Below are 14,428 nucleotides of genomic sequence, written 5' to 3'. Positions count from 1 at the left end.
AGAAACTGCCTCTTGCCTGCCCCACACTGGGGATCAAGCCCACAACCGGGGCATGTGCCCTGACTGGGAATCTAACCAGCGACCTCCTGGTTCATGGGTTGACACTCAACTGCTGAGCCACACGGGCTCCACCTGCTTGTCATTTTAGAAGTATTCCCCAAACCAACCGTCCCACCAACACACTCCTTCTGGCCATTCTGTCCCCCAGAGAAAACCCCAATCAAAGCTTCAAAGCTTCTTAATTTTGCTTCTACCTTATAAATAAAAACCTATCAATAGTAACAATCATCATCACCCCCTTGTTAAACACTGGAAAATTAATTACATGCAGGTGAAAAAGGTGAAGTAACTTGTTTCAGGTCATCTTGCTAGTCAAAGGCAGCCTGAAAAGGAATCCCAACTTATCTTTTTTACTCAAAATCGCCTGCTCCCCCCCCCCCGCCCGCCCCCCCAAAAGACATGCTTTCCTTACCAGCCTCTCAGGTCAATGCTTTCTAATACTCCCTTTGAAGGTCAAGGCGACTCTTCCACAAATGGAACTGTTTCCGGTGAGTGTTGGCTTTGTTGCATACTAGGAAACACATAACATTTAAATCTCAAATCACCAACAAAATATTTGAAGAAATGAATCTTGTAAGAGCATTTAGCATTACAATAAAAGATACAGTACATAAATGTCAAACCATAAGGTTAACATCTTAGTTAAACTGATGGCTCATTTGATGATGGAGTTAAATGGATGTTTCTATGCTGTGGGATTTCTTTTTTTTTCTTTTTTTCATATATTTTATTGATTTTTTACAGAGAGGAAAGGAGAGGGAGAGAGAGTTAGAAACATCGATGAGAGAGAAACATTGATAAGAGAGAAACATCAATCAGCTGCCTCCTGCACACTTCCCACTGGGGATGTGCCCACAACCAAGGTATGTGCCCTTGATCGAACCTGGGACCCTTGAATCCACAGGCCAATGCTCTATCCACTGAGCCAAACTGGTTAGGGCAATGCTGTGGATTTCTTGTTTAATTAAGTTGGTTATGTCCAAATCAACAAGACTAATGCAGGCTGTCGGTCAAGACATGGGTCAACAGTATATTGAATGTAGTGTTAAAATGTTACTTATTAAAAATGAAACGTTGCCTGTTATTCTAAATGCCTATTGGTTTCTCTGAAATGTTGACTGACAACTGATTACAGTGTCCACACTTTTACCCCACTTATGGTTCAAAATAAGAAAATTTTGAACTATAGGTGGTCAATTCCATTATTAGTATTTATATACCTTGGATTAAAATCTTCCCAATTTATAATCAGCATTGATTATTTTATAAGTTTCTGGGGATATACTTGGAATAGATCCAATAAGGGAGGAGATTTGAAAAAAGGGGGTAGATTTTCTTATCTGCTTTCTCAAGAGAATAAAAGTATATCTCCAGTACTCCTAGCTTAGTATTTTTAGTCTTGATAACTGAAAGAGACATTAATAGAAAATTACTCAGGATAAAAAAAGGGGGCACATAATTCTATTACAAATGTATAAACCATATAGAAAACTGGAAACTAGTAGGTATCTTTATTTCAGTAAAGCTTTTGATAATATTCTAATCCCAAATAGCAGAGTCAATAAATCCATTCTACATGTTACCTCTTCCATGGCCCTGGCAGACTTCACTAGTTGATGAAGTCTTTGTCACTGAACTGATGTGTGGCTTTCAAAGTTCTGCTGAACACAGACCTGCAGAGAGCTGTTCACTACAAACCAATGAAAGCTTGTCACCGCCTCTGACTTGGAGAGTAGGGAGGGATCTCGTGCTTTGTACCAGAGGATCACTGACTGAAAGGAAGGGAAGCTGCTGAGTAATTGGGTTTTGGCATAGATTTGATTTTATTGTTTGAGATTGTATTGATGATGTTGATGTAATTGAAAGTAGAGTATAGTTAATTAAATGCTTTGAAATTAGTCAGGGTTTTAAACAACCTAGGAAATAGGATTAGAATTTAAAGTAATCATGATGGTTTTGATAAGTGAGCCATTAGACAGAGAGAGATGACAGTCAAGATCCTATACCCCAGGAGGATGCTCTGAAAGGGGATAGAATAGCCAGGCTTGTGTGCCAACCGCAGACAGTGTGGTGGAAGCTCTGCTCTGTGCCCCCTGCACTGACTCTTCTATGTCAGGGCTCGGTTTCCCTGCTTCTCTTCCTCAAAGCTCTGTTTTCCCCGAAGCTTAGGCTGTCTAGAGAAGATATTTAATTCCCTGACGTCCTGTTCAACTATCTGAAGGTTCCTCAGGAACAGAACCAGTAGATCCCGCATGTCTCCTGTAACTTCTGGGAGATACCTGGTGAACAAAGGGAAAGAAGGGATTGTGGCCTGCTTTTCTGTCACAGCCTTTGCCCTGTCTGGCCTCCATGTTTTTCTTTGGAGTTGATCGGCCCTGCCTCTGTGCTTCTCTGGTGCTGAGTGCTGGGCAGCTGCACCTGGGAAACAAGATGGGACCCTGGAGCCAGAGGATGCAGGGAACACCACAGACACACTTGGTGGGCGGGATAATTTGACACTTTCCTTTGAATGTCTGGGAAAACGCACCCTATGTAGAGAATAGAAACTTGGAGAAAGATCTGCTCCACGTCTTTAAAAAAAGTTGAAGTACTTTGGAGACAGTGCATATGCTTAGTGAATAGTACCTTTCTTCAAGTTAGAAAACTGGTTTCGGGCAGTGGTATCCCCTTTGCAACTAGTGGCATTCTCTTGGTTTAAGCAGAGGGGAAACTGATAACGAATTCCACAGACCATCCCTCTGGCTATGTGTGATTGACACCCTTTAACTACCTGGTAGACTATGTAACGTACTTAATGTCATGGCAAAGGATAAGTGTGTCTTCCATTTCCCTAAGCACGATAAGCTCTTTGTTTAAGCTGGATTCTGTTAGTGTAGCATGCATACATATCCCTTCCTCTTCCTGCTTCGGCATGATGCCACAGCTGTTCTCAAGTAAATGAACATCCTCATTTTCAATGACTCATGTGTTCAAATGAAGTTTCCTCGCCAGTCAGTGGGTTACCCACATGACGCCTCCACAACAGATAGCAAGTGTGTGATGCCTCCGGCATTGTGAAACTCCAGTGTGACCGGGTCCAGCCTCTGCTGCTCCTGCATTCTGTATGATAAGCGTGTGCCCAGGACGGCCAGTCAATGAAGCATTTGTGTAAGGGTATGTACGCAAGAAAGAGAGAGCAGGCATTTTGTAATCAACAAAAAGAACTAACATCCTTCTACCCCCTTATTTTGCTTTTGGGCTTAAAAAAAAGGAGGGGGAGGATATTGCCTCATAGGAGAGCCACCTATTATGCCCTTTAGTACAAACCTGATTTAATTTTAGCAACTTAGAATTTCGTAAGTTTGATGCAACTTGGTCTTTTTTTTTTTTTTTTTTTTTTTTTTTTTTTTTTTTTTTTTTTTTTTGTCTGTGCTTGTACTCTGTTAAGACAACCCTTTCATCATATAATACATGATGAGCTTGGTTCATAAGCTCAAGGCAAACACCCAGGAAACCATGGAGTTCTGCTGATGTGAAAAATTTTGAATACTTTTTAAGAAAAGGGGTATCATGTGGAAGAAAACAAAGCAAAAGCAGGAGGGCAGAAGTGCCTAGAAGATATTAGAACTGATTTAGTGTGGCTGGAGCCAGGATGAGAGAAGCCAAGTGGAGGTGGAAGGAGTTGAGAATGGATATTTAGTCTGAAGTCAGATCCTAAAAGGCCTTGAATGCCATGCTAAGACATTACTTCTTAAGATGAAGGGATCTCCAAGTTTTGGGAAGACACATCTGGTAGCTTTGTGGAAGTGGGATTAGACAGCCAGGGGCTGGGGGAAGTGGAGATAGGCGAGACGGTAGACAGGAAGCCATTCTGGAAGGCAATGGACTTTGAACCAGAGCAGTGGGGTTGGTGGAGAAGTGGAGTGTTTAGGCAGCCACATAAAAATGTGAGCCTTGGAGAAGTCAGGACAATAGATGCACATTTGGGAGTTATTCAGAGTGTGAAAGTTGAAATGGCGGGTTTAGTGAACTCCCAGAGAGTGAAGGACATTTACAAAGGCTTGAGAAAAGACATCATAGAAAAGGGGCAGGAAGAGATAAACAAACCAGACAAAGATCAACCAGGAAAGAGAATAATAAGAGCAGAGGGAATGGGAACCAAGAAGAGAAAGTTCTAACTTTATATTTTCTTTCTCCTTATTCCTCTGCCCACTGATATTCCTTTGTGCTATATTTTACCCCCAAGAATAATAGATGTTGACTATCAACTCCTTTTCAGAATGAAAACATAGACTGCCTTATCTGTAAACTGCTTTTCCAATACACATATGATTAGAGATTATTAGGGTCTTCTAAAGCCAACCCAGAAATAAAGTGTTTTTGGGTAAGATTTGAAATGTAAGGGAATCACTGGTTATGTGGAATGTGATCCTAATGCAGTTTTAGCTTGTGTCATCTTTATAATTTTGAGGACATACTGAGCCATCAGACTGTGATTCTGGGAGAACTAGCAGATGAATGCACAAAGGAAATGTGTGTGCAAGTTTTTGTGTAAACACATTAACTTTTTAAAGAATAGTTTATTGATTTTTTTAAAGAGAGAGGAAGGGAGATGGAGAGAGAGAGAAACATCTATCGGCTGCTTCCTGCATGCCCCTACTGAGGTTCGAGCCCGCAACCTCCTGGTGTCCAGGACACTGCCCTTGACTGGGAATTGAACTGGCAACCTTCTGGTGCACAGGATGCTGCCCAACCAATTGAGCCACACTGGCCAGCGCTAAAAAATATATTTATTTTTTGCATAAGTAATGCATTTATTTGTTTGTTTTATTTTTAAAATATGTTTTTATTGATTTTTAGAGAGAAAGATAGGGACAGGGATAGAGACATAGAATCATTGATGAGAGAGAAGCATCATTGATTGGCTGCCACCTGCATGTCCCCTCACTGGGGATTGACCCTAAACCTGGGAATATGCCCTGACCAGGAATCAAACCAGTGACCTCTTGGTTCATGGGTTGCTACTCAACCACTGAGCTATACCAGCCAGAGTAAGTAGTGCATTTAAGTGATTCAACAGTTATAGCAATTTAAAAACAGGCTTTGCCCTAGCTGGTTTGGTTTGGTGAACAGAGCGCATCAGCCTGCAGACTGAAGGGTCCCGGGTTCGATATTACAAATGTGCTATCATGATGCAAATGTTTATTATTTTCTAGACTTGCTAACATCAGAGGTGATGTATACTAAACACTGTTCTGAGCCTTGTGTTTTTCACTTAACGTCCTGGTGTCCTTTCCAAATTATTACTTAGGAAGTTTCTTCATTTTTAACAGCTAATAAGGAATTCCATTATATGAATGTGAATGGTTATTTTTACCTGTAGACCTTGACCTTTTGCTGTTAAGAAAAGCTGCAATATATATACCTGTAACATGAGTTACATGTAACATGAACCTGGGGTTGCTCTGTCAAAAGACCATTTGTAATTTTGATTGATATTGCCATATTGCCCTTCATGAATGGTTGTACTATTTGCACTTCCATTAGGAGTGTATGTAAGTTCCCACAGCTTCACCAAAGGTATAAGTATATATCAAACTTTTGGATTTGTGCCAGTCTGAGGTGAGAAGTCAAAACTCAGTTTAGTCTTAATTTGTGTTTCTCTTAAAAAAGAGTGGGACTTTGTACACATTTCATGTTTAAGGGCCATTTGTTTTTTTTGTTTTTTAATTAAATCTTTATTGTTCAGATTATTACATTTGTTCCTCTTTTTCCCTCCCATAACTCCCCTCCACCCAGTTCCCATTCCCTCCCCACCCTCCTCCCTCACTCCCCACCCACTGTCCTCATCCATAGGTGCACGAGTTTTGTAGAGTCTCTTCCTGCATCCCCCTCACCCCTTCCCCCCCCAAGAATAGCCAGTCCACTCCTAAGGGCCATTTGTATTTTTTCCCCCAGATAATGGAATTATCTACTCATGTCTTTAGACCATTTTTTTTCTATATTAAATTAATTAGCTTTTATTTGAGATACAAATTAGCTTATGGAGATACAAATATTTTTCATTTTGTGATTGTATTTTTCCCTTTGTTTACCATATTTGTTATTATGCAGATAACTTTCATTTTTATGTTGTTAAATCAATCAATACAGTATTTTCTTTTTATAGCTCCTGGTTTCGAGTTTTTTTAGTATCAAGATTTCTCCTTTGGACAAGTTTTAAGAGAATTCGCCAGTGTTTTCTTTGATTACTTTATAGTTTTATTTTTTACATTTAAGTCTTTGATTGATTTATTTTGGTTTTGATTTATATCCAGCTATCCAGTTGTCATAACACTCTATTAAAATGTCCATCTCCACCACACTTATTTGTGGTGCATTTTTAATAACCTTCTGAATCCCAGTATATGTTTGAATCTATTTCTGAACTTTCTATTCTGTTCTGTGTTTTTACTTGTCTTCTCATGCACTGGTTTCTTATTTTAATTATTGATGTTTTAATACACTGGTTTCATTTCTGGTAGGGATAGTTGTTCTTGCTGCTTTTCCTTTAGAGAATATTCCTGTTTGTTCTTGCTTGATTATTTTTCTATGTGACCTTTAGATTCAGTTTGTTTATGAGCCAGAGGAAATAGAACTATTTATTTTTATTAGAGTTGTATTAAATTTATAAAGGAAGGCTTGACATCATCTATGTTGAGTCTTACTCTCCAAGGACATTCTATCTTTTTGTTTAGGCATTCTTTCTTATTCTCCAGAGATGTCTCAAAGTTTTTCTCAGGTTTTGTACATTTCCTCTTAAGCTTGTATTTCTGGTTGCTCTTATAAATGGAGTATCTTCTTCCATCATCTTATCTAACTGCTGGTTGTTCATATGTTGGAAAGTATTTGACTTGGTAAGGTAGCAGGACATACAAGTAAGAATTCTCATACTGTATGAAGGTTTTCAGATAGGCTTAGCTCTTTTTTTTTCAGGTACGCAATTATTTTATTTCACAGTGATAGTGACTACTTCTTCAACTTTCGTCTGTATTTTATCTCTTTTCTAGTTAGTACTGCATTTCTCTCGCTTGTCTAATTGTGTTGGCTGCTACATTGTTGAGTGACTGTGGTGCTAGTTGTTGTTCCTGTTGGGTACAGACTGCAGTGCCTTTGGGATCTTCCCAGTAAGCATCATGTTTGCTTTGCTCTAGCTCTGCATCTTACGTTAAGTAATTGTTGATTCTTATTTGTTATTTTAAAACAAGAATGAATAGTGAACTTTTCATGCATTTTCAGCATCTTGGGTGGTGAATATATATTTTCCTTTTAGGAATATTATGATAAATTACATGAATAGCTTAATATTTGAGTTATCTTTGCATTTATGGACTAAACATTGCCTGGTCATGATATGGTGCTGGAAACCATCTGCCAAAATTGGAGATAGGATTTTTCCCTTTGATCTTTTTACTTGCAATTAGTCTATTACCTACCTACCTACCTACTTTCTTCCCCCCTTCCCTATCTTTCTTTCTTCTCAGATTTAAAGATTTGGAATTCCTTGTAAAACAGTCTCAATTTGGTGCTTATCGGGAGTGGGTAAAGTTCTTTTTTACTCCCTATAGCATTATTTCATTTGTGCAAATATATCTTTTTAGAGCATTCATCTCTTGGTGTCAGTATTGGTAAAGTTATTTTATTAGAAAATGGTTTTCCCAGATTTTTAAAAATTTATTTGAAAAGGACTTTGTGCACATTTATTTCTTATAAATTTTATAATTTTCTATTTATGTTAATTCTTTTTTGTAAACTTTTACTATATGTGGGTTTTCTCCCCATCCTTATTTTTTCTTAATTGGGTTAAATAATCTCTCAGTATCCCCAGGGAATGGGTTCTAGGAACCCCCTAAGATATCAAAATCCTCAGATGTTTAAAATGTTAAAATGAGGTAGTATTTGCACATCCTCCTGTATACTTTAAATCATCTCTAAATTACTTATAATATCGAATACAATGTAAGTAGTTGTTGTATTGTTTAGAGAATAATGACAAGGAAAAAGTCTGTACATGTTCTGTACAAGAACCATTGTAGGCCTATCTGCATAGTACACGTCAGCAGCAATGTAACTTTCAACTTTACCCCTTTTCTTGTAAAAAAAAAAGTTGATTGTAACTCTTAAAATGTGCCAACTGGGGAAACATTGCTGGTGGGGTAGGGAGCAGGAGTAGTTTCATAACTCTAGTGCTTCTTTAAAAACTAGGCAGATGGTTGAGTAGCTCTTAGGGAAACCAGGGGAGATGCTAAGTCAGCATTTACTTGGAGCACATTTTGTATGACAGGTCATGATCATTGTGCTGATTTTGTCCCCTTTTCTTTTTATGGGTCTGTTATATAGTATATAAAAATCTAGTTTTCTAAAGCAGTTTTGCCACTGCAGGGACACTCATGAAGCATTTATGTAGTGAGTTTTAAAATTTTACCTTGTATTCACATTTTGTTTGTTTTCATTCTCTCCAATTCCTCCACTTCCAAGAATAGAAAAACTTAAACTTTAAAACAACAACAAATAATTGACCTAACCATCAGCACCCCCTCTTACTAGTCCACTGCTAATTTGGCCATCAAATAGATAGAGTATGATTAATAATAGGGAAATTAAGCAGGAAGATGTTAATGGTGTCTGCGAACTACCAGTGTTCTAATACTTATTGGTAATAACTTGGTTCTCTAAGTATGTAGAGGTGGGGTTTTCTTGGCTCTTGTGCAGTGTGACTACATACTCCTTCATGGGCCGCATATCTCATCAGTGTGTTCACTTGCCACTCGGGGGTGTGTTTTTCAGCATTTAAGTGAGGGAAAGTCACCAAAAGGACAGTCTTTCTTGCTAGCATCCATGCATGAGTGAAGGGAAAGACCTTAAGCCCCTTGAAGTAAATCCTTTCACAGCATCGTCCTGATTGGCTGTTTGTCCGAAGGCGCGGAGAAGGCACTAGGGGAAACAAGTCTTGACTTCCTGCCAGCTAAGCCCAGGGAGCAGCCTGTCTATCTCAGTGGGGCAAATCCAGGTTTTGTGGGAGCCTGAAGCTTATACAGTTTGGAGGCCCTCTTTAAGTAAAAGAATAAACAAAATTGGTGCGGGATTTTGGGAGAAGCTGTGTGGTTGAGGAGGGCAAAAAGGACAAAAAAATTCTAATTTGCTAGAAAACATATTAGCTTCGTGGTCAGTGTATCTTTGGCTCAGGCTCCTTGAACTCAAACCTAGAGCCATGGTGAGGATGTAGTAGGGTTCCTCAGCTGTTAGGTCCAAAAGAGATAGAGGCAGTTTTCTACAGACCTTGGCTGATTGATAGGCCAGCTTAATGAAGATGAATTCATGGTGCTAGAATATATCTGAACAGCAATAACAGCAAAGCATCAAGGTGATCATCCTTTCTAAACCTTGACTAACCTGCAAGATGCATGGAGAAGCTGCTTATGCGTTGGAGAGGATTTGAAAAGTAAGGTCCTGACAGGACATCTGTGTGCTGAGGTTATAGAGTCGTAAATTGGACAGAACAGCCTCCTTGGACAACTCGAATTAGGCTGAAATACAGAACTGGGGGGGCATTAAGTGAACTACTGCCCAAGGGCTGTTTTTTTGTTGGGCTTAGCATGAAAAGGCCCAGAAATCAGATGTGCTCCAGGCTGTAAAAGATTCCTGCCCTACATTATGTGAAGTGATGTTAGTCAGACAGAGACAGGCAAGTATTATATGATCTCATCAGATGTGGAATCTAAAAAATATGAACTCATAGAAACAGAGAACAGATTGGTGGTTGCCGGAGGCAGGGGTGGGGAAATAGGTGAAAGTGATCAAAAGGTACAGACTTCCAGTCTAAGGTTTAATAAATCCGGGTGTGTAATGTTCAGCATGGTGGTTACAGTTAACATCGGTTTTGTATATTTAGAAGTTGCTGAGTGAGTAGATCTTAAAAGTTCTCAACACAGGAAAATATTGTAACTATGTGGGGTGATGGATGTTAACTAAACTTACTGTGGTAATCACTGGGTAATATATATGTATAGCAAATCATGTTGTACACCTAAAACTAATACAGTGTTATGGCTATTATATCTCAATAAAACTGGAAAAAAAGAGATTCCTGCCCCAGTTTAAATATATGTAGAAAGTGACTTGAGTTACAGTTTTACAAGTACATATCCAGGTTGTCTAAGGCTTAACACAGTCTGGTGTCAAGAAACATTCAGTAAATGCCATCTACCTTCTAGTTTAGGAAGGAAGATTTAAAAATACTCATAGGATAGGTACAATTTCAGCTAGAAAGTGGGGAGACTAAAAATGTCTAAGTGCCCACCAGCAGATAGAGTGGATTGAAAAACTGTTGTACATCTACACAATGGAATACTACGCCACTATAAAAAAGAAGGAACTTTTACCATTTGCAACAGCATGAACGGAATTTGAGAACATTATGCTAAGTGAAATAAGCCAGGCGGAGAAAGATAAATATCACATGATCTCACTCATATGTGGGTTATAATGAACGACATAAACTGATGAACAAAAATAGGTCCAGAGACTAAGAAACACTTGACAGAGAGAAGACAGGGGAGGAGAGGGTAAGAGATCAACCAAAGGACTTGTATGCATGCATATTAACATAACCCATGGACACAGACACTGGGGCGGTGGGGGCTTGTCCTGGAGGGCGGGAGTGGGGGGGGGTGTCAATTGGGGAAAAAGGAGACATGTTTAAACAATAATAATAATAAAATAATAAAAAGTAACATTTTTCTGATTAAAACAATTGAGGCATAATTTACATATATTAAAATGCACAAATATCAAGTGTTCAGGTAGGTGGTTTTTTGCATATTTGTAGACCTATGTAACTACCACCCAGATCCATCTAAAGAACATATCTATGACTTCAAAGTTTTCAAGCCCTCGCCCAGTGTATATCATGCATTCCTCAGTCCCTGTTATAACTTTTTTTTTTTTTTAAAAAAACAAGTCCTTGGTCATTGTATTCAAATAATATATCTATTTTCTTCATCAATTTAAGAACTGAGGAGAAATCAAAGAAAGCCTCATATATTACATTTTTAAATAGATTCTTTGAATTAAAAAATAGTGGTCAGCTCTAGCCGGTTTGGCTCAATGGATAAAGTGTCAGCTTGTGAACTGAAGGGTCCCGGTTCTATTCTGATGAAGGGCACATGCCTGGGTTGCGGGCTTGATCCCCACTAGGGGGCATGCAGGAGGCAGCCAGTCAATGATTGATCTCATCATTGATGATTCTATCTCTCTCTCCCTCTCCTTTCCCCTCTGAAATCAATAAAAATATATTAAAAAAAATAGGTCATAGGAGAGGCACAGGTTTGGGCCTTATCCCAGCCAACAAAGCCGCCAAGGCATCCTGTACTGGAGGGAGACGGCAAGTCCACTTCTTAAAAAAAAGTTCTCAAGGGGAAAAATAAAAAAATTCAAGTTTCAAAAGCTGGACTGTGTCCGCACTCCTTGTCCCATATCCCAGAGGGTCCGAAGGTAGCCTGTTTCAAGGAAAGTTTTCAATGATCAGGGCTTTGCAAACACATGCAAATACACTCCCCGTTAGCAGTCCCATTTGGCCGTAAATAGCAAGCAATATGCTTGCATTAGAGGTCCGATTTCCACTCGAAGGTAGTTTCTCCCCTTCTTGGCAACAGAGCCACTTGGGGAGATCAGGAAATTGGAGCTTCCTAAGTGGGAGGCAGTGCTGTGCTGGTTCCCCTGAAAATATCCTTTCAGATTGGCTGGTGTTATATAGTCTCCATTAAGACCAGGTCAGGGTTGCCATAGTTGGGAGGGTTTGCATAAGGGTTATAGCCAGCCAGCCTGGGGACAGTCTGGGCCATGTCCCTCACCACGTCCCCAGGGATGTGCCCGTCCACTTGGAGAGTGCTTCCAGATTCAGGGGCTTGATGACCTGGTCTGTGGATCGCGATTTTGGACAGGGAGACGTCACCAGGTTTGCCAATGAGGTCCTTCAGGGAGTCACTCCAGGTGATGCCAAGGAAGTCCAGTATGAGCATGAGGGAGCGCGGGGTTTGTGTGTGTGTGTGTGCGCGCGCGCAGCGCCAGCTGCTCCTTGTACACTGGCAGGCACTTGTCCCTGCCCACCTCCATGCACTGCGCCTACATCACCTCGATGGCCTTGTGCCACTTGGTGAGGCAGTCGAGGTAGCTGCTGAGGTCGAAGCCCGTGATGGCGACCTTGCTAGTGATAATGAAGTGCAAGGAGGCGCTGCTGCCCGTACCATCAGCAGAAACTTGGAGTTGAGGAGGAGGCACGACAGGTAGAGGGAGGACTTAAGTGTGAAGGGGTCCTTGTTTCAGAGCAGGTGGGCCGGCTGGCCGTGCTTGGCAATCACCTCCAGGTTGAAGGCCTGCATGGCGGTGTCCAGCACCTCTTCTGTCACGCCTGCCTCCTCCAGCCACAGCTTCTCCCAGCGAGACTTGGACCAGGCCTGGCGCATGGCCAGCACACCGGGGATGATGTGGGTCTTCTCCTCCCCGCAGGAGCGCACCTCCAGGTCGGCGCACCTTGGGGTGGGCGTCCAGCATGGCGTGCATCAGAGTGGTGCCACTGCGGGCGTGCCTCCCACGAAGAGGAGAGGCATGGCCTTGCCATAGAAATACTCCATGTGGTCCGTGCCCACCATCACCAGGTCCTCCTGCTCTGGCCAGCGGCTCTGCGGGCCCTTCAGCACCACCCGGCACGCCAGCACCTGCTGCCCCAGCTAGAATGCCAGGACCAGGGCCAGGGCGCAAGCTGGCTGCCAGCAGCGCCCTCCGCACCAATGGGCGCATGCTGGGCCTGGGTTGCGGGGCCTGCTTTAGCGACAGGTCAGCCAGAGGCCTGCTGTGCTCACGTTGTGTGGAGGTGCAGTGAAGCCACCCGGTCTGGGCCAGCTGCCCCAGACTGGGGGGTAGGAGATAGGGGGCAGGGGGAGCCCTGTTATAATTTCTTGTCTGATTTCTGTCATGATCAGTTAGCTTTTTCAATCTTTGAAATTCACATAAATGGAATCATACACTATGTGCTCCTTTGTATTTCCCCACTCAGTATGTTTATGAGGTCTCTCTGTTGTTGAGTAGATCAATAGACTTAACAAACTTGCTCTGGAGTATTCCTTTTACGGATACATCATAATTTGTTTATCCATTATTATGCTGATTGACATTTGAGTTATTTTCAGTGTTTAGGTATTAGGAGTAAAGCTGCTGTGACCATTGTTGAACAGGTTCTTGTGAACCTATTTACTTGTTTTCCTGGAGTACACAACTTCATAGGCTAAGCCAGTGTATGCTTAACTTTATTTGACACTGCTAAATGACATTCCAAATCGGTTCGTACTCTCAGAGCAATGCATGTGAGTTCCATCCATTTGCTCTTTAGCCTCTTCAACACTTGGCTGTTTTGGGCCTTTTTATTTTATTTATTTATTTAAGAATATGTTTTGGGGGTTAGTTAGGCATATGAGTGCACAGGATTCTAGCTCAAATAGATGAAGTCAAATAGTTTCCATGAGAGAGGGTTTTGAACTCTGAGCCTCTGACTTTTGGAATGTAGCCCATTAGTAAGTTATGAATCAGCTTCTTTATATAAACCTATCAAACATCATCGGCTGCTTCCCGCCTGTTCCCCACCGGGATGGAGCTTGCAACTTGGGCATGTGCACATGTGGGGAACCCAACCTGCGACCTTTTGGTGCATGGGACCACGCACATTGGCCAGGGGACCACGCACACTGGCCAGGACTGCATAAAGACCTTTTAATCTTTAATGACATCTAAGTGATTGCTTAAATATGGGTCTTGTCTCTCTGGAGTTTGGCATTGAATGTTTCTGTTCTTTAATCCCAGCACACTGGTTCGCCCCCTGCCCAACCGTAACCACATAAAGTTCATCTTTACAACTACTTTACCTTTCTCTTCTTTCATCAAGCCAATCACATTTATGAATCAGAAAGGAAATTGGGGCCTGGGAGGGAGAGAGAGAGACAGAGAGGAACATCACTGGGAAAGAGAAACATCTTTCTCTTCCCTGGGAGGGAAGTCTGTAGGCCTGGCTTCCTTGCCCAGGACCAGACCCCTCCGTAGAGCTCCTCCTGCCAGGAAAAGGACCTCACTACCAAATAGGAGGTTCTGTGACAGGTGAACTCTTCCCTGACCAATTGCTTAATAATTGGGTGGAGGCATGTAAAGTAAACTTTTTTAAAAAAAGGGAAATAGTAAATCATTGAGATAGGATTCACGAATAGTGTCTCCGTCAATTCTTTTTTTTAAAAATTTTGTTTTATTGCTTAAAGTATTACAAAGAGTATTACATATGTCTCCTTTCCTTCAATTCTTTTTTAAT

At 41.2% G+C, this 14,428-nt stretch overlaps 1 protein-coding gene and 1 pseudogene across 2 annotated transcripts in view; one reads left to right on the top strand and one right to left on the bottom strand.

The window, feature by feature from the left end:
• The window catches only part of GPAT3 (glycerol-3-phosphate acyltransferase 3), an 82,282-nt gene that overhangs the window by 21,545 nt on the left and 46,309 nt on the right, over positions 1–14,428 (top strand). The window lies entirely within an intron of this gene.
• Positions 11,638–12,961, bottom strand: LOC102772599 (annotated as a pseudogene).

This window comes from Myotis davidii, unplaced genomic scaffold, assembly GCF_000327345.1.
Source record: "Myotis davidii unplaced genomic scaffold, ASM32734v1 scaffold420, whole genome shotgun sequence".
In the NCBI taxonomy this organism is placed as follows: Eukaryota; Metazoa; Chordata; class Mammalia; order Chiroptera; family Vespertilionidae; genus Myotis; species Myotis davidii.
This window is presented reverse-complemented; position numbering and strand designations above follow the sequence as displayed.